Raw genomic sequence first — 19,723 nt, forward strand, 5'->3', positions numbered from 1 at the left:
CTCCCCCGAATGTACTAAGGAAACATCGTGTAATAACCAGAGGACTTACCGAACTGGCGAGGCGCGTTGTGTTGAGCCCTCGGTCCTCGAAAAGGGGAGGAGGGACTTTGCCGGTCTTGAACAAAACCTTCCAGATAGCTTTGTGCGTTGTGTCGAAGAGCTCTAGCAGCATCTGGTGTTCGGCCGGGTCGAACTCCCACATATCAAATGCCTGTCTTTGACACGAGAGAATCCGACGAATCAACATGACCTGGACCATGTTGACAAGCTTGATCTTCTTGTCCCTCATGCTTCTGATGCAGGTCTCGAGTCCGGTCAGCTCCGTGGGTTCACCCCAGGCCAGGCCCTTCTTCTCCCAGGAAGTGAGCTGCATGGGGATTCCGGATCTGAATTTGGGGGCCGCCACCCAGTTGGCGTCGCGCGGCTCGGTGATATAGAACCACCCTGATTGTCACCCCTTTATGATCTCCATGAAGGAGCCATGGAGCCATGTAACTTTGGGCATTCTGCCCACCATGGCACCTCCGCACTCCGCCTATTGGCCGCTGACGATCTTCGGCTTCACGCAAAAGATTTTCAACCATAGGCCGAAGTGAGGCTTGATGCGGAGGAATGCCTCGCACACAATGATGAACGCCGAGATGTTGAGGACGAAATTCGGGGCCAGATCGTGAAAATCTAGCCCGTAGTAGTACATGAGCCCACGGACGAAAGGGTGGAGTGGAAACCCTAGTCCACGGACGAAACGAGGGAGAAATACTACTCTCTGCCGAGACTTCGGCGTGGGGGTAATCTGTCCCTCTGCTGGAAGCCTGTGCGCGGTACTGACGGCCAGGTATCCGGCCTCCCGAAGCTTGGTAATGTTCTCCTCTGTGACAGAGGAGGCCATCCACTTGCCTCCCGCTCCAGACATGCTGCGGTCCTACGGAGAAGGCGAGAACATGGGCGCTAGATCTCAAGGGTGCGAGAACGGATGAGCAAAGGAGGAAGAAGGCGTGGGTGAAAATGGGAGATCTCTTCCCCTTTATAGAGGCGATGTGGAATGTGCGCCTCCCCACTTGCCTCTCGAAATCTCTTATTTTTCCAAGCGCCTCGATTAATGGCGTTGGTTGGGTTACCCATACCCATATTGATGGGGATCCCGCGATAAGGGGACACGATCTCTGCTTTGACAAGACGTGCCAAGGAAACCGCCTCGCGATGAGTGCGGAAGCGGGTTGTAGAAAACGGTTCAAATAAAAACCGGACCGTGGCATGATGTCACTTTTCGAAGAATTGTCAGCAGATTAGATTCATGGATTATTATTATTCTCTCTACAGTGGTATATGGAATGTTATCTTGCAGAGCCGGACACGGTCCTTGTGTTCGGAATTTATCTTGGAGTATTCAGAGATGGAACCCGCCTCGCAATGCCGAAGACAATCTACGTGCCGGACTCATCATCATTGAAGCCTGGTTCAGGGGCTACTGAGGGAGTCCTGGATAAGGGGGTATCCAGACAGCCGGACTATGTATTGTGTCCAGACTGTTGGACTATGAAGATACAAGATTGAAGACTTTGTCCCGTGTCCGGATGGGACTCTCCTTTGCGTGGAAGGCAAGCTTGGCAATTCGGATGTAGATCTCCTTCTCTGTAAACCGACTCTGTGTAACCCTAGCCCCCTCCGATGTCTATATAAACCGGAGGGTTTAGTCCGTAGGACTCATCATTATCATCAACAATCATACCATAGGCTACCTTCTAGGGTTTAGCCTCTCTGATCTCGTGGTAGATCAAATCTTGTAATACTCATATCATCATGATCAATCAAGCAGGAAGTAGGGTATTACCTCCATCGAGAGGCCCCGAACCTAGGTAAACATCGTGTCCCCAGCCTCCTATTACCATTAGCCTTAGACGCAAAGTTCGGGACCCCCTACCCGAGATCCGCCGGTTTTGACACCAACACCGGGCGAGCCTTTGGGAAGCGGGGCCGGACACCTGATTCTCTCCGCCTTACTAAGCCAATCCTGGTCGCGGACAGTTTTTCAGAACAATGCTATGACAAATTTAGACGAAGTGTTCGGTCATAGGGTTACTTACTTGGGTATCTGGGCGATTGCAGCTCAAGCGCACATCCTCGGTGGTGTCCGGACGCTTTATTCATGGTCCGAAGAACAACTTATACATTCCTTCAAGCGTCATGCCGAGGAAGTGCTGAACGGTTCGCGGGCCTTCTGGATTGAACTCCCACATCCGGAGAGATCGACGTTTACACGGCAGGGCCCGCTGAACTAGCATTACCTGGATTATTTTGACAAGACTAATATCCCTCTCAAGGAGCTCCCGAATTCGGCTCTACAATGCTGGTACATCATTTGCAGACCCCCAGTCCAGTCCTACGTTGGGCCACGATGCCAATTGAGGCGGAGGGCCCGAGCGGAAGGCGGGGGCGGCCGCCCACTTCATGCCTCGGGGAGCTGTGATGTAAAACCACCTCCGTTGCCACAGATCGGACACCTCCGTTGCCATAGATCGGACACCTCCAGGAAAGGACCTTCCGGCCATGGGACATCGGCGTTTCTGCTTATTGCGGTGCCCCCACACTCTGTGTGTCGCCCCTCAATTATCTTCGGCTTCACATTGAAGGTCTTGAGGCATAGGCCGAAGTGGGGGGTGTGGAGGAAGGCTTCAGACACGACGATAAACCACGAGATGTGGAGGATGGAATCCGGAGCTAGATCGTGAAAATCTAGCCCGTAATAGAACATGAGCCCCCTCACAAAGGGATCAAGAGTAAAGCCCAAGCCCCGGAGGAAGTGTGAAACAAATACGACACTCTCATTGGGTTCAGGAGTGGGGATGATCTGCTTGGGGGCAGGAAGCCTATGCTTGACATCTGCGGTCAGGTACCTGGCCTCCCTGAGCTTCGCAATGTCCTCCTCTGTGACAAAGAGGCCATCCACCGACCTTGAAGGTTGGATCCGAACATGGTTGAAGATCCGAAGTACCTACGCTTGGGCTTCGGGTGTTGGAACTCGAGGGGCAGAAAGGCGCAAGCATGATAAGAAAAGGGATAGCCCTTGATCCCTCTATAAAGGGGGGAGAATATCAAGCGTCCCTGACATGGATGTTCAGGACTTGCCTAAGAACACAGAGTCACGCCAACAGGCGTGGTGGGATTACCCATACCCGTATTGATGAGAATCCCGTGATAATAGGGACACGATCTCTTCTTCGACAAGACGTGCCAAAGGAACCGCCTCACAATATGTGCGGTATCTGGTTGTGAAAAAACGGCTCGAATAAAGGCCAGGCCGTGGAGTGTTGCCATGCTACGAAGAGCTGTCAGCAAATTAGATTCGTGGATTATCGTTCTCTCTATGGCGGTATGTGAAATTTGTCTTGCAGAGCCGGACACAGTCCTTGTGTTTGGAATTTATCTTGGAGTAATCGGAGATGGAACCTGCCTCGCAATGCCGAAGACAATCTACACGCCGGACTCATTGTCATTGAAGCCTGGTTCAGGGGCTACTGAGGGAGTCCTGGATAAGGGGGTATCCGGACTGCCGGACTATATACTTTGGCCGGACTGTTGGACTATGAAGATACAAGATTGAAGACTTCGTCCCGTGTTCGGATGGGACTCTCCTTTGCATGGAAGGCAAGCTTGGCAATCCAGATGTGTAGATATCCTTCTCTGTAACCGACTCTATGTAACCCTAGCCCCCTCCGGTGTCTATATAAATCGGAGGGTTTAGTCCGTAGGACAACAACACTCATACCATAGGCTAGCTTCTATTAGCCTCTACGATCTCGTGGTAGATCAACTCTTGTAATACTCATATAATCAAGATCAATCAAGTAGGAAGTAGGCTATTACCTCCATCGAGAGGGCCCGAACCTGGGTAAACATCGTGTCCCCAGTCTCATGTTACCATTAGCCTTAGACGCACAGTTCGGGACCCCTACCCGAGATCTGTCGGTGTTGACACCGATACTGAGGACTTTGAAGGAGGAGCAGATTGAGGAATTTTCCGTGAGGGCTTTGAAGAATCTGGCCGTGAGGGCATTGCTGAGGAACTTGGCCGTGAGGGCATTGAGGGTGAAGCACTTGGCTTGTGAGCAGGCTTCTTAGCCATGGCCTTCTTCAGCTTGCTAGCAGAGGCCTCAGCAGCGGTAGCAGCGGCAGCACCAGAGTCTTCATTAAATTTCCTCACTGCTTCCTTTGCTTGTTTGGCTAGTTTGGCCTGGCTCTTTGCCCATTCATCAGGATAATCCTCACCGCGCTTGAGGCTGGTGGGATCTGCCAATTGGCCAGGTGCCAATGGAGGTCTTGGGCATGGAGGGTTGAGTGTGAATTTCTTCATATACTTGGGAGTGACACATCTGTAGTCCCTCCATTCCCGTGCCCATCTCCTCTCAATCTTTTGAATGTGCACCTTGCGCTCATTTTTATCTTCTTTGCTAAATTTGGCCTCATCAAGAGTGCACTATCCAGCATAAATGTCATCAGGGATCTCAAATGCTGTGTTCACCTCAGGCCTTTTTCCACCCTTCTATGGCTTCTTACCGTCAGCCATTTTCTTCAGCTGAGGAATATGAACAACTGAAGTTTCTGAAGAGGTGTGCAACTTTACTTCGAGGAACGCTGCAATGAGTTAAGTTGATGAGAACCTAGTGATTCAGCAGCGGACATGTGTACCTGTGAACAGAGTATAGTTGCGAGGAATTTGGAGAGGTCATATGCGTTCTTAGAAGGTTTTTCAAAAATACAAGTTTGAGGAATTTGACCAGATGAGTCTTGAAGAATTTCACTAAGCGTTCTTTAGGTTCCAGAGTTGTATAGATTGAAAATCCACACAATTGAGGAATCTTGAAGAAAATCATTGCTTAGAGGAACGAATCAAGAGCAGATGACATGTGAGGTGTTTAGTATGTGAAGAGTTGAAGAATAAACACCTTTGAAGATTTTCAATAAAACAATTGAATCAAAGATGGCAGTAAAAGTAACTTTTAATTACCCTTGAAGAAGAACACGACGAACTGGGAAGTGTAGATGTGAAGTTCGTCAGTTCAGATCTTCCACACCCTAAGTCGGCAGAGGAAGACAACTACGGCGGCGACGGAGTGAAGAAATCCGCAACCGACGCGAGTACACCGACGACGAGGTCGAGGCAGTGAAGCTCTTCCTCACCAGCGATGATGAAGTAGCGGCAGCGCTAGGGTTTGAGAAGCTCGAGCAGGAGTGTCGTGGTGGGCACGTGGCAGATGCCATGGGACGGCTAAAGAGAGGAGGAGGCTCGAGGGCTCTGGTGGGCTCCATAGGCGAGGTTGGCATGAGCGGGCGCGGGACGTCGGACATACCCAGGTTCGGGGATCTCCGGAGATATAATACCCCTAGTCCTGCCGAGTGTGGTTGGATGATCAATAGTACAATGCTGCTCCTGGAGCTGTATGGGGGGAGGAAGGAAGCTGGCGAAGGCTTGGGCTGCTCCTTCTCTCTGGTGTTGCTTCGGTGGCTAGTCCTATGCTTGCTTGCCTTTCTCTACGCACATCACACACCACATCATGCCCCTGTATGTGTGGGATCCTGGGGGGTTTTATAGACCAACCCCCCCAGGGTTACAATGGTAATACGCCAAGTCGGTGGGTCCGTATTGTCGGTGTCCGAGATCCCGGGCTGGGTCCCGCTGAGGGCTTGTGGTTTGCCGGGTTCCCCTAGGTGTGGGCCTCGCGTGCCTAGGGGGACTATGTGCTGTCTTGTCGATCGTCAGGGCATGGCCGAGTCGAGTCATGTACAGTGGCTTCCCGCCAGGTTGCGGCTTGTTGTCCAGCGGTGAGGGCGGGAGCACTGTTGCCATGCCAGCCCTGGTCAGCGGGTAGGTGAGGGGCACTGTTGCCACGCTCCGGCTGACCATAGGCATGGGCAGAAGCACTGTTGTCTTGGTCATCGGTGATTGAAGTCTCGTTCCATCGTACGGCCTGGATGGGACGGGAGCTGACCCGTGGCTGGATTGCGGTGCACACCATGGGTGGGGTCGGCTTGTTGGGGAAGCCTTGGTTGTGCCGGGTTGGGTTGTCTTGCGCCAGTTGCTGAGGCCGGGTTGACGTACCTTGCCGGGTCGGAGAGTCTGTCCGGGTTGCGGGCCTTGCTGGGTTGAGCGACCCGGCCAGGCGCGTGCCTGTTTGAGGGGCGATGCGGGCCCTACTATTTTTGAAAAAGATCTGGGTTCCGTTGCCTGGCCGGGGTTCATCCCACCGACAGTAGTCCCCGAAGCTGTGAAGGTCCACTGTCTTCAGATGAGTGGGCCTTCGCAGTTTCCCCCTTGAGCAAGGCGGATTCTGCAAGCACCGGGTCCGGCAACACCCACTGTGTGCCGGTTTTCTCGGAAACCGGATCGCGGGATCCCGGCCATGGCGGGAACCGAGGAGTCCGTCGAATCTTGGGGCAATCCCTCGGGCTTCACGCTGGTGCCACGTGGTGCCCGGAAGTCGGAGGGGCCTGACAGGCCACGCGCGTGACGGGACCGGGCGACGGGCTGGGGCCCACCACCGCGTGCCCTTGGTCCACGCGCGCGGATTTATTGCGGTGTCCGTGGGCCGGTTGCTCTTCCCTGGGCAGTTACTGCGCGTGTACGTGCGCACTTATTGCGGGGTAGTGGAACGGGTGCGTGCAGACGATCCCACTCCCCCACGTTTGAACCGAGGGTTATAAATTGAGGGGGGCAAGGGGGCGGTGGACATCATTCTCGCTCGCGCCCTCCTGTCCCCCTGCTCCTGCTCTGCTCTACGCATCTGACGCACAGCTGCGCCCGCTGCCCCGAGCAGAACTTCCTCCGTTGTCCATCTTCTTTCTCCTTCTTCCGTCCATGGCGCTACCGTCGGGCTCCTGGATGGGCTCGAACGTTACCCCTGAGGACATCATCCAGCTTCGGGCATCGCGGCGCCTGCCGCGGGAGACGGACATCGCCGTTCGCTTGCCGCGCAGCGAGCAGAGGCCTCGGCCCGAGGGGCAGGAGCGCGTGGTCTTCCTCACGCACTTCGAGTGCGGGTTCGGGCTGCCGGCGAGCACCTTCTTCCGTGCGTTCCTGGAGTTCTTCGGGCTCTAGCCGCATCATCTTGGCGCCGGCGCCATCGTCCAGCTCTCCGGCTTTGTCACCCTCTGCGAGGGGTACCTGGGGGTCGAGCCCACGATCGACCTCTGGGCGCACTTCTTCTCCTTGAAGCAGCGGGGCCCGTCAGCAGGGGAGTTCGCCGACTGCGGTGCCGTCGTCATCCCGAAGCGGTCGGGGGCAGATTTCCCCAAGATCTAGCTGGAGGATTCTATCAAGAAGTGACATAACTCCTTCTTCTACGTCCGCAACCTTGGTGTGGACCATATCAACCTTCCGCCCTTTGCCATCGCACTGCCACGGGCGAAGACGAACTGGGGCTACTCGCTAAGGCGCCCATCGTAGGAGATTGTCAACCTTTGCGAGCGAGTGACGGTGATGAGGACGCGGGAGGGGCTCACCGGCACCGACCTCCTCGCCGCATTCATCACGCGCTGGGTCCTTCCGCTTCAGAGGCGCTCCTGCCTCATCGGCAAAATGACCGGCCTTCAGGACCCCAACCGCATGGGGTCAACGCGGCTGTCTGCGGAGCAGGTCGCGCGCGGCGTGAACGACATCTCCAAGGCCAACCTTGGAGAGGACTGGTGATTCTGCAAGGCGCCGTACAAAGAGTCGAACCAAGCGCCGCAGGTGAGTGTCTGGTCGCCTTACTTTGCTGTTGTGCACCTCCTTGTCCACCCTGACGCGACGCTGGAGGTGCTCTTGAACGCGAGCCGACATTCTTACGGCCGAGCTCCGTCATAGGTGGTGCCAGTGGCACCAGAGGATCCAGCAGTCCATGGCGGGGAGGAGGTGGACGAGTCCGATGCCGGCACTGGGTGTCACGCGGGTAAGTCCTGTGTTTTTCTTCATGTGTCTTGAATTGCTGACCGTGGCATGGTGCGGGTGATGCTGACGCCGGTTATTGGAGCAGTGGCGTTGGGCGGGGGAGGCGGCGATGCGGGCGGAGCCGGGTCTTCGCATGGGACGGCGCCGAGCCGCCCGCATGGGAAAGACAGCATTGTGCCGCGACCCCGAGCCCCGAAGCGCACGGCGGACCCGGCCGAGACCGGGAAGCCGGCCAAGAGGAGGCGCGGCGGGAGGCCGACTCCAGTCCCGGTCTTGACGGGGTAAGTTTTATCTTCTGCACGCGTCCGGGCTTGCCGAGCCGGCCTTGTTTTCTTTTTGGCTTATTCTGCCTTCTTCTTCAGGTCGCCAATCGCGCTGGCGAGGGCGGCGGCGGAAGCCGCGGCCGCCGAAGGGACCGCGTTCCACAGTAGTCGGTCCGACCTCGCCGACCAGACCGAGGTGGAGGGGCGGGCCGATTTGGACCTCGGCCTGGACCCGAGCAACGTCGAAGCCTTGGCTTGGCGGGACAGGAACAGGGCCGAGGCGGAGCTAGAGGCGGCGGCGGTCCGGGCTTGGACCGACGCAGCGGCTGCATGGGCGCGAGCCGGCACGAGATTTCGGAGGGCACGGTGGTGGCGGAGACAGTCTTTGAGCCATCGTCGGTGAGGGAGCACGGCCGCGGAGGCCGGGCTGAGGTGGTGATCCTCGACCGGGAGGTTGTGTAGGAGGGGTGATACACCGCCGCTGGCCGACATGGTCGAGCGCGCGGAGGCTGATGGTGGTGGAGGCGGCGCCGTCTTGGAAGAGGCGCTGCGGGCGGCGGTGCCGGAGGCGCCGCCGGTGTTGGTGGGGGCACAGTGGATGGTGGTGCCGAAGGCCACCCCGGCAGCTAGGCCGTTGGTGGTGGAGTAGGCCGTCCCGGTGTCCGGGTCGTCGACGATGATGCAGGGCGTCCCGGCGTCTGGGTTATCAGCGGCACCGGGAGGGGCGTTGGAGGAGGCAGTGGCCGCGTCGGGAGCGGCTAGCAGGGAGCACGCCTTGGTGCCCTGGCAAGGAGGGCGCCGGGCCGCCGCGCCGCAGCCGGCACGGAGCGGGGGCGTCGTAATCTTCGGGCCTCCGACCCAGGAGGAGGCAGCGCTGGACGCCATTATCCGCCGCCTGTGCGGGCGGACGGACCGGCTCGAGGCCTTCGCCCAGGCCGAGGTGGAGCGGACGCGCGACTTGGAGCGCGCCATTCTGGTAAGCCTTTCCTTTCTTGCAATTTCTTCTTTGTGGGGGCATGCCAGCGCACCCACTGGGTGTAGCCCCCGAGGTTCGGGCCAACTATGTAGTAGTTGGGTCAAATCTTTTAGAGCATTGGCCTTGTTTTGACTTCTGTCTTCTTCAGCATCTCAACGCCTTCCGGGTCGCCGCTTTCAATCGTCTCCTGGGCAAGCACCGGGAGCTCAAGGAGCAGCTCGCTGCCAAGGAGGAAGAGCTTCGCATCGCCGTAGGTACCCTTGTGCTCTTTTCTAGTGGGGGCGCGCTAGCGCACCCACTGGGTGTAGCCCCCGAGATTCGGGCCAACTGTGTAACAGTTGGGCCAAATCTTAAGTCTTGTCTTCATATTTGCTGAACTCTTCTTCTTTGCAGCCGAGGTGATGTCCTGGTGGACTCGTCTACTCCGGGCCGGTCATCACTATGACCGACTTGTTGCCGACACCGGCCGTCTTGGCGTCGAGATGGCGCAGGGGAGGGCAGAGGCGGCCGCGGCCCGACGGTCTCTTGATGAAGCCAACCGGCTGCATGAGCAGCTGCCTGGTCACAAGAGCCGCCTTGAGGCCGAGGTGGATCTCCTTAAGGCGGAGGCCGCCAAGGTGGTGGAGACGCAGCAGGCCCTGGTCGAGGCGAACCAGCAGCGCGGCTAGCTGGCCGACGACAAGGGCCGGCTCCAGGCCGAGGTGGATCGCCTGCGGGAGCAGGCCACCGCGGCTGAGGGGGCGGCAGGACGAGGCCCGTCGCCGTGAGGCGGCCGAGAGGGCGGTTGCCGACAAGGACGCCGAGATGAAGGCGGCCCTTGCCAAGGCGGCCGACCTGGAGAAGTCGCTCGAGGAGCGCGACCGTGCCATTTGAACGAGAGCGGCATGCTATGTTGGTCGAAGCGCATCACTTGGAAGAGTCCTTCTCCAGTAAGTGTTTTTTTTGTAATTTGCCGGGTCGGGATTCGGCCTTTCTTCCTTGTTCTTCTTCTTCTTCTGAATTGCTTCTTATTTTGTTGAAGGGCCCTTCCCGAAGACACAGCAGCATGCGGAGGAAGCCGTCCGTTATCAGCGCGACCCGACCGGCGTTGCCAGGTTTGGGACGGATCCGCGGGTGGCCTGGACCTTCCCGAAGATCATCGCCGCTGCTGAGGCCCGCCTGCTGGTCTTGGGAACGCAGATGGGACGGCTGTCCCAAGCTGGCACTGTGATGTTGGCGGCCCTTTGGCCGGGTGCCGTTGTGCCGAGCAGCTTCACGCGCCTGGCGCGCTGGTTGGAGATGGGACCGGACCGGCTTGGCAAGTGGCGCATCTCCACCGCTCGTGCCGGTGCTGAGATGGCGCTTCGGTTCATGCTGTCTTGGCATCCGGACCCTCAGCTAGACGCGCTGATGGGCTAGCGGGCCGGCTCGGAGCTGTTGCTGCAGGAGCAAGCCGGCCGGATCACCTCCCGGGCTAGCTACATCACCGAGTTCGCTTTCCATGACGAGTTCCATCCGGAGCAGACGGCAGACGGCAGGGTCATGGACAGCGACGACTTCGGCTTGCTTCTCCATGATCCGGAGGGGAGCTTGGAGGAGACGGGCACCTACCGCAACATGGATGCCGAGGAGGACACCGGCGCCTCGCTGGACCCGGAGGCCGCCAGGGAAGGGTCGTCGACGTCGCGACGCGGCGCTGGAGATGCCTGAGACACTTTGTAAAATTTGTTAAGTAGCAGGTCCACCCACCCACTGGGGGTTTCAGGGTGTAATGAACTCGGGCCGTGGGCCTTTTCTTAAATATTTGTGTGTAAATGTCGTGAGTGCTTTTGCTCTTGCCTTCCGCTTTTTTTGGACCGATTTCATGTGCTTTTCCTTTCTCAAACCTCCCCCCCGTGAGTCAGACGGCCGAGGCTCCGGTCCGTGACAAGGAGTTCAATTCTTCAAGAGGGGCGCGCAGGACTTGGGTCCTTCGAAGCATTGAACGCGAGCGAAACACCCACTGGGCCGGCTGGCGGCAATCCGGCGAAGCCAGTTGGCGAGCAGCCGGTCGTGCGGCTACTTATTTGATGAGCGGCCGGCCGGGTTGATCGACCCAGCAGCCTTTGACTTAGTGTATGAAGCATAAAGGTGCTTTGGCCCATTGTGCTTGCCAGCCGACAGCCAAAGCTGGATCTGTGGCTTAGGGTGAATTGGGGGACCGCAGCATCCTAACTTTATCAGGAATCACCAAGTAAGGCGGCAGGGTGGCGACCAAGCCGGCCTGCTTCCGAGCCCCCGGGTCGAGCGGGTCGGACCGGTGGCCGGGTTCAGTGGTATAGTGATGCAGAAAAATGGGGACACAATAAATTGGTTAACAAAAGGAAGCCCCCGAGTCTCATTCGGGGACCCCATAGTTTCATGCGTTTACACTCATGAGGCTAACTGTAAAACGGGCGAAGGAGTTCCGCGTTCCATGGCCGGGTCGTTTCTTCACCAGCGGTGTCCTTCTTGCGCTTCTTTGACTTGCGTGCGTCGATGAGGTAGTAGGCGTTGCGGTCGCGCAAGGCCCTGCTCATGATGAATGGGCCCTCTCATGGAGGGGATAGCTTGTGCTGGCCTGCTTGCTCTTGGACGAGTCGGAGGACGAGGTCGCCCTCACGGAACACGAGGGGCTTGATCTTCTTGCTGTGGTAGTGCCTCAGGCCTTGCTCATTGATGGCCGAACAGCTGAGCGCCAGGAGGCGTGCTTCTTCGAGCAGGTCGACGCCATCTTCGCGTGCCTCTCTGGCTTCGGCTTCGGTGTACATCATGACGCGCGGCGAGTCGAACTCGACGTCGGTCGGGATGACGGCTTCGGCTCCATAAACGAGGAAGAATGGGGTGAACCCGGTCGACCGATTCGGCGTGGTGCGTAGACTCCAGAGAACGGCCGACAACTTGTCAAGCCAGCTGCCGGGTGAGCGGATGAGTGGCTCAACGAGTCGCGGCTTGATGCCGTACAGGATGAGTCCATTAGCCCGCTTGACCTTCCCATTGGACTGCGGATGTGCAACGGAGGCCAGGTCGAGGCGGATGCCGGAGACGGAGCAGTATTGCTCGAGCGTGCCCTTGGTGAAGTTGGTGCCGTTATCAGTGATGATGTTGTTCGGCATGCCGTAGCGCACCGCTATGTCCTTGATGAACTGGACGGCTGTTGGCCCGTCCAGTTTCTTGTTTGGTCTTGCCTCAATCCACTTGGTGAATTTGTCCACTGCCACCAGCAAGTGCGTCATGCCGCCTCGAGCGGTTTTGAAGGGTCCCACCATGTCGAGTCCCCAAACCGCGAAGGGCCAGGCGATCGGTATGGTGCAGAGTGCTGACGCTGGCTGGTGGCTGCATTTGCTGAAGCGCTGGCACCCCTCACATTTGAGAACGAGCGACTCGACGTATTCGAGGTCCGTGGGCCAGTAGAAACCATGGCGGAACGCCTTGGCCACCAGGGATCGCGATGCGGCGTGGTGCCCGCACTCGCCCTGGTGAATGTGGAGGAGGATGTCGATGCCTCGTTCCTGCTCGACGCAGTGTTGAAACACGCCGGTGGAGCTACGCTTGACGAGCTCGTTGTTGATGATGTTGTAGGCGGACGCCCGGCGCTGCACTTGCCGAGCTTCGGTCTCGTCCATGGGGAGAACCCCGCACTCCAAGAATTCCTATATTGGGAGGGCCCAAGATGGAGACGTAACCACGACGAAGACGGCCACCAGGGTGGGTTCCGAGTCATCAGTCCCTGGGCCGGGTTGATCAGCCCCCGGGTCGGGGATGGCGACGGCCGGGTCCGGGGCGATGGTGGCCGGGTCGAGCTGAGCAGCCCCCGGGCCGGGTTCAGCAGTCCTCGGGCCAGGTTGAGGTGCGGCCGGGTTGACTGGAACGTGGATGGACTCGGAGTCCGGCGATGGCTTGACGGACGGCTTGCGCAGGTGCTCGAGGGAGACGCCTGACGGGATGGCACGACGGGACGAAGCGATCTTGGCGATCACGTCGGCTGCTTGGTTCTCCGCGCGCGGGACGTGGAGGAACTCGCAGCCCTCGAAGGATCCGGACAGCTTATGGACGAGGAAGCGATAGCTTGCCATGTTGGAGTCACGGGCGTCCCATTCGCCGGAGCACTGCTGCACTACCAGGTCCGAGTCGCCGTAGCACTGGATGCGCCGGACGCCGAGTTCCTTGGCAAGCCGGAGGCTGTGCACAAGGGCTTCATATTCAGCGACGTGGTTGGAGGCGGCGAAGTGGATCTGGAGCACGTAGGGGAGCCGGTCGCCCTTCGGGGACGACAGTGCGATGCCGGCCCCCAGGCCGAGCCGCATCTTGGATCCATTGAAATGCATGCGCCAATGCATCGAGTCGGGAGGCGCGGCAAGTACTGGGTCTTGGTCTAGTCGACGAGGAAGTCGGCCAGGGCTTGAGACTTGATCATGGTGTGGGGCTCGTAGAGGATGGTGTGGCCGGCTAGCCGGATCGCCCACTTGGCGACCCGGCCAGAGGCGTCTCGGCACCCGATGATTTCTCTGATAGGCGCCGTGCTGACGACGGTGACGATGTGCTCTTGGAAGTACTGTTTCAGTTTCTTGGCGGTGAGGTACCCGCCGTAACACATCTTCTGGTAGTGCGGGTAGTTCTGCTTGGAGATGGAGAGCACCTCGCTCAGGTGGTAGACCGGGCGCTGGACGGCTTGGATCTTGCCCTTCTCTGGTCGCTCAACCACCAGCACCATGCTCACCGCCCGCGAGGTCGTGGCTATGTAGAGCAACAGCGACTCCTTGTCGGTTGGCGCGGCCAGGACTGGTGCGGTGGAGAGCATGCGCTTGAGGTCTTGGAAGGCCTCGTTTGCCTTGTCGTTCCATTCGAACGGGCTCGTCTTCTTCATCAGCTAGTACAGGGGTAGCGCCCTCTCGCCCAGCCGGCTTAGAAACCGGCTGACTGAGGCCAAGCATCCAGTGAACTTCTAGACATTGCGCAGCCAAGCCGGCTTGCACATGTGCTCGATGGCCTTGATCTTCTCCGGGTTCACCTCAATGCCGCGTTCCGAGATAAGGAAGCCGAGTAGTTTTCCGGCCGGGACGCCAAAGACGCACTTTTCCGGGTTAAGCTTGACCTTGTATTCGCAGAGGTTGGCGAATGTTTCCTTCAAATCTTCGAGGGGCATGAGGTGCTGCTTGGTCTTCACCATGATGTCATCCACGTACACGTGGATATTGCGGACAAGTTGCGGTAGCATGCATTTCTGCATGCAGCGTTGGAAGGTGCCGCCGGCGTTCTTCAAGCCGAACGACATGGTGATGTAGCAATACGCCCCAAAGGGCATGATGAAGGACGTCTTTAGGGCGTCGGCTAGGTCCAGCTTGATCTGGTGGTAGCCGGAGTAAGCGTCCAAGAAGGATAGGAGCTCGCACCCGGCGGTCAAGTTGATGACTTGGTCGATCCGCGGGAGAGCAAACGGATCCTTGGGACATGCCTTGTTGAGGCTGGTGTAGTCGATACATATGTGCCAGGTCTTGTTCTTCTTCAGGACGAGGACTGGGTTGGCCAGCCACTCGGGGTGAAATACTTCCATTATGAAGCCGGCCGCCAAAAGCTTGGCGACCTCTTCACCAATGGTTCTTCTCTTCTCTTCGGAAAATCGTTGGAGGGGTTGACGGACAGGTTTGGCGTCCTTGCGGACGTGAAGTTTGTGCTCAGCGTACTTCCTCGGGATACCCAGCATGTCCTTGGGGGTCCATGCGAAGATATCCCGATTCTCATGGAGGAAGTCGACGAGCTCGCCTTCCTATTTGCTGTCGAGGCAAGCGCCTACGATAACGTACTTGCTGCAGCTGGGGTCTTCCGGGTTGAGCTTCACTTTCTTGGCTTCCTTGGAGGGCCTGAAGGCGGCTTTGTCGGCCAGGTCATTGACCGGGATCGACGGAGTGGAGGCCTCGCTTGCCAAGGCAACGATCCGGTCGAGCTGGCGCCACTCCTCGGCAATGACCAGCGACTCGGCTAACTTGGCGCCCTCTCGGGCGCACTCCAGGGACTTGCGGTAATCGCCGGTGACGATGATGAGGCCCTTGGGACCCGGCATCTTCATATTCATATACGCGTAGTGGGGAACCACCATGAACTTGGCGAGCGCGGGCCGGCCTAGCAACGCGTGATACGCGCTGGACAAGTCCACCACCTCGAACCAGATTGATTCGCGCCGGAAGTGGCTGCTGTCACCTAATAGGACATCGAGCCGGACCCGTCCAATGGGAGAGCAGGAGAGGCCAGGCACGATGTCGTGGAAGATCGTCCGGGTCGGCTCCAGGTCCTCGGCCTTGAGTCCGAGCTTGGTCATTGTGTCGCGGTAGAGGATGTTGATGCTACTGCCGCCATCGATGAGAACTCAGGAGAACTTGCATGTGTGCTGCGCGACGATGGTTGGGTTGAGGACGAGGGCATAACCACCCGGACTCGGCATGACCGCCGGGTGATCCTCCCGGGTCTAGGTGATTGGGCGATCCGACCAATGCATGAACTCCGGCTTGGCTGGGACGACGGTGTTCACCTCCTGCCGAAGGAGGCGCTCGCTGCGCTTGTCATCGCCGAGGCTGGTGAAGACGATGTAGGCCATGTTCTGGTCCGGGTAGGCGTCGTTGCGCATCGTGCTGCCAGCGGGAGGCGGCGGTGGTGGCGGAGGCGGAGGCGGCTATCCCGCGCCCGGAGCTGGAGCTGGAGTCGGAGGAGGTGGGACGTCGCCCCTCATGATGCGCTTGGTGATGGCGCACTACCGAAGCTTGTGCGCGGAGGGTCTTGCGCCGCTGTGGTGCTTGCATGGGGCATCAAGCATCTCTTCGAAACTCATGGCGGGTTACCATGCCATCTTGCCTGTATGCCGGCGCATCACCGCCGGGTCCGCCGCGGGCTCGGCGGCCGCGACGAGCCGGTTGTCGTGACGCTGCGCCGGCTGGTCGGCCTTGCGCTTGTTGTTCTGGTGATGCTGCTGCCGGCTGCTTTCGCCGGCCGGCTTTGAGGGAGGAACCGGCTTTGCCTTGCCGGCTTCATCCAGTGCTACCTGGATCTTCATGGCGGAGTCAGCGTTCACGTATTTATCCGCCGTTACCATGAGCGCGGCCATGGTGGCCGGCTCGGAGCATAAGAGCTTGTGCTTGAGGAGGGTGTCGTCTTGGCACCCGCTGATGAAGTACTGGATCGCCTGGACTTCATGGACGCCCTCGCAGCTGTTTCGGAGCTTGGTCCAGTGTGCGAGATACTCGCGACCGGTCTTCGTCGGCCCCTGCACGCACATGGCGAACTGGCTAGGGCGACCGGGTTGCTTGTAGGTCCCCGTGAAGTTGCGGACGAAGGCCTCCTCGAAATCAACCCACGCGTTGATGCTGCCCATCGGCAGACTGTTCAACCACGTGCGGGCCGACCCCTGGAGCATGAGCGGTGCGTAGTGCACGGCCAGACAGTGATTGGCACCGGTGATGCTAATGGTCGTGGTGTAGTCGGTGAGCCAGTCTTCTGGCTTCACAGTCCCGTTGTACTTGAGGGTGTCGTGGGGGAGCATGAACCCTTTGGGGAAGGGCTCCTCCCGGATGCATGGGCCGAAGCACACCGGCCCGATAGCGCCGCTCTCCTCCACCTCCAGGGAGCGAGCGAGCTGATTGAGGCGGTGGTGAGCGTCGGCGTCGTCGATGGCGCGCGGGCCAAGTCGACTGGCGGCAAGGCCCTGAGGGGCCGGGTCAGTCGGAGCCGGACGTCAGCCATGCTGGCCGGTTCTGTGCTGGGTCTCCAGGGCAGGCTCGTTGCCAAGGACGTCGGCGGCCGCGACGATCGGGTTGCGCCGAGTCCGGTCTTGGCCGGAGTGCACCTCGCCGGGCGGCGAGGAAGCCGTGTGCAGAAGTTCATCGGGTCCGCCAAGGCGGGCGGAGCCGGATCCCGCTGGCTTGGCGAGATGGTTGAGGCGATCCTGCTGGGTGTTGGCTGCATTGAGGAGCTCACGCATCGGCCCGATGCGCTCCTGCAGCTCTTCACCCGTGAGCCGGTCCAGGACAACTGCGGCTGCCTGGGCAGCGTGCATGTTCTTCACTGGGGTCTCATACACAGTTCGGACGGTGCCGAGGGCCCGGCCGATCGGTCCTCCCCGGGTACGCATATCGACGACCCGGCTTGGCTCGGCCACGGCGGGCGCGAATCCGTGGGCAGCGTCGTGCTCCACCTGAGCGGCCTCCAAGCGATGCTTGGTAGCGGCGAGCTTCTCGGATAGGTCCAGCATCTGCTAGCGCCTTTCCTCGAGCCGAGATCGGGCCTCGGCAATGTTGGTGGCGTCGACGTCGGTGCCGATGGGGACGCGGAGGCTCTGCATCACGGCGCGCAGGATCGAACGACTCGGTCCGTTCCGCAACGGCTCTGGCTTCTGTGGCCTTCCTCGTCTTGCTCGACGAGGAGGAGGCTCCATCGCCGGTGACGAAAACCTCCACATTGACGTCCATCACCCTGACAGCAATGCCACCACCGAGGGAGAGGGGAGAGTCGGAGTAGCTGAGCACCTCGCTGGTGTACTCGTCGGCCGCGAACGCATCAGAGATGCGCAGCACAGTGACGGAGGCGGCGAACGCGCCAACGACGTTGTCCGCCAGCGCGACGGACTCGTCGGAGTAGGAGAAGGGCCCCGTCTGAACCATGCTCCCGGATAGCTCCTCGAGCTGCCCCACGGTGGGCGCACGGCAGATGCCAAGGGATGGCTAAAGAGAGGAGGAGGCTCGAGGGCGCTGGTGGGATCCAGAGAAGAGGTTGGCATGAGCGGGCGCGGGACGCCGGACATACCCAGGTTCGGGGCTCTCCGGAGAGATAATACCCCTAGTCCTGTCGAGTGTGGTTGGATGATCAATAGTACAATGTGCTCCTGGAGCTGTATGGGGGGAGGAAGGAAGCTGGCCAAGGCTTGGGCTGCTCCTTCTCTCCGGTGTTGCTTCGGTGGCTAGTCCTATGCTTGCTTGCCTTTCTCTACGTACATCATGCCCCTGTATGCTGGGCTCCTGGGGGGTTTTATAGACCAACCCCCAGGGTTACAATGGTAATACACCGAGTCGGTGGGTCCGTATTGTCGGTGTCCGGGATCCCGGGCTGGGTCCCGCTTAGGGCTTGTGGTTCGCCGGGTTCCCCTAGGTGCGGGCTCCGCGTGCCTAGGGGAACTGTGCGCCGTCTTGTCGATCGTCAGGGCGTGGCCGAGTCGAGTCGTGTATAGTGGCTTCCCATTAGATTGCCGCTTGCTGTCGTCAGCAGTGAGTGAGGGAGTCCTGGATAAGGGGGTATCCGGATAGCCGGACTATATGCATCGTCCGGACTATAGAAGCGTCAAGATACAAGACTCAAGACTTCGGCTCGTGTCCGGATGGGACTCTCCTTTGCGTGGAAGACAAGCTTGGCAATCCGGATATTATGTTTCCTTCCTTGTAACCGACTCCATGTAAACCCTAGCTCTCCGGTGTCTATATAAACCAGAGAGCATGGTCCTTAGAAGACCGATCACAATTACAATCATACCATCATAGGCTAGCTCATAGGGTTTAGCCTCTACGATCTCGTGGTAGATCTACTCTTGTATTCCACATATCTTCAATATTAATCAAGCAGGAAGTAGGGTTTTACCTCCATCGAGAGGGCCCGAACTTGAGTAAACATTGTGTCCCTTGCTTCCTGTTACCATGAGCCTAAGACACACAGATCGGGACCCCCTACCTGAGATCCGCCGGTTTTGACACCGACATTGGTGCTTTCATTGAGAGTTCCTCTGTGTCGTCGCTTCGAGGCTTGATGGCGTCTTCAACCATCAACAACACGGTCCAGGGTGAGACTTTTCTCCCCAGACAGATCTTTGTGTTCGGCGGCTTCGCACTGCGGGCCAATTCACTTGGCTAGTTGGAGCAGATCGACAGCTTCGCCCCTGGCCACCAGATCAAGTTCGGAAACTTGAACTACACGACGGATATCCGCGGACACTTGATCTTCGACGGATTCGAGCCTGCGCCAGGAGCACCGGACAACCATGATGAGCACGGCCTAGACCTGCTGTCGGACAGTGCCCGGGACATCATCCCTGAAGCAGCCTTGGATTGTAATCTAGGACAGGTTGCGTTGCCTACGGATGGACGGTTGGACCCCTCTCCGCAGGTCGCACACTTATCGACGGTGGAGCCGAACACGGGTCCTACCTCTGTGGAGGCCTGTAACCCCGGACCCCTGGACTCACATCCGGCTGTTGGTCCTGGTCCGCTCACTCTCGAGCCAGCTGAGCCAGGTTGGGCTCCGGTAATGGAGTTTACCGTTGCGGACATCTTTCAGCACTCACCCTTGGGCGACATGCTGAACTCATTGAAGTCTCTCTCTTTGTCAGGAGACTCTGGGCCGAACTATGTCCGGCTGGAGTGGGAAGCATGCGACGAAGGAATTCGCTGCCCACCCACCCCCCCACTTTGTCGCCACGATCGATGATTTAACCGACGTGCTTGACTTTGAATTCAAAGACATCGATGGTATGGACGACGATGCAGGAGACATACAGGAGCCACCGCTCACAGGGCGGTGGACAACCACCTC

This window comes from Triticum aestivum, chromosome 4B (assembly GCF_018294505.1).
Source record: "Triticum aestivum cultivar Chinese Spring chromosome 4B, IWGSC CS RefSeq v2.1, whole genome shotgun sequence".
Classification (NCBI taxonomy): Eukaryota; Viridiplantae; Streptophyta; class Magnoliopsida; order Poales; family Poaceae; genus Triticum; species Triticum aestivum.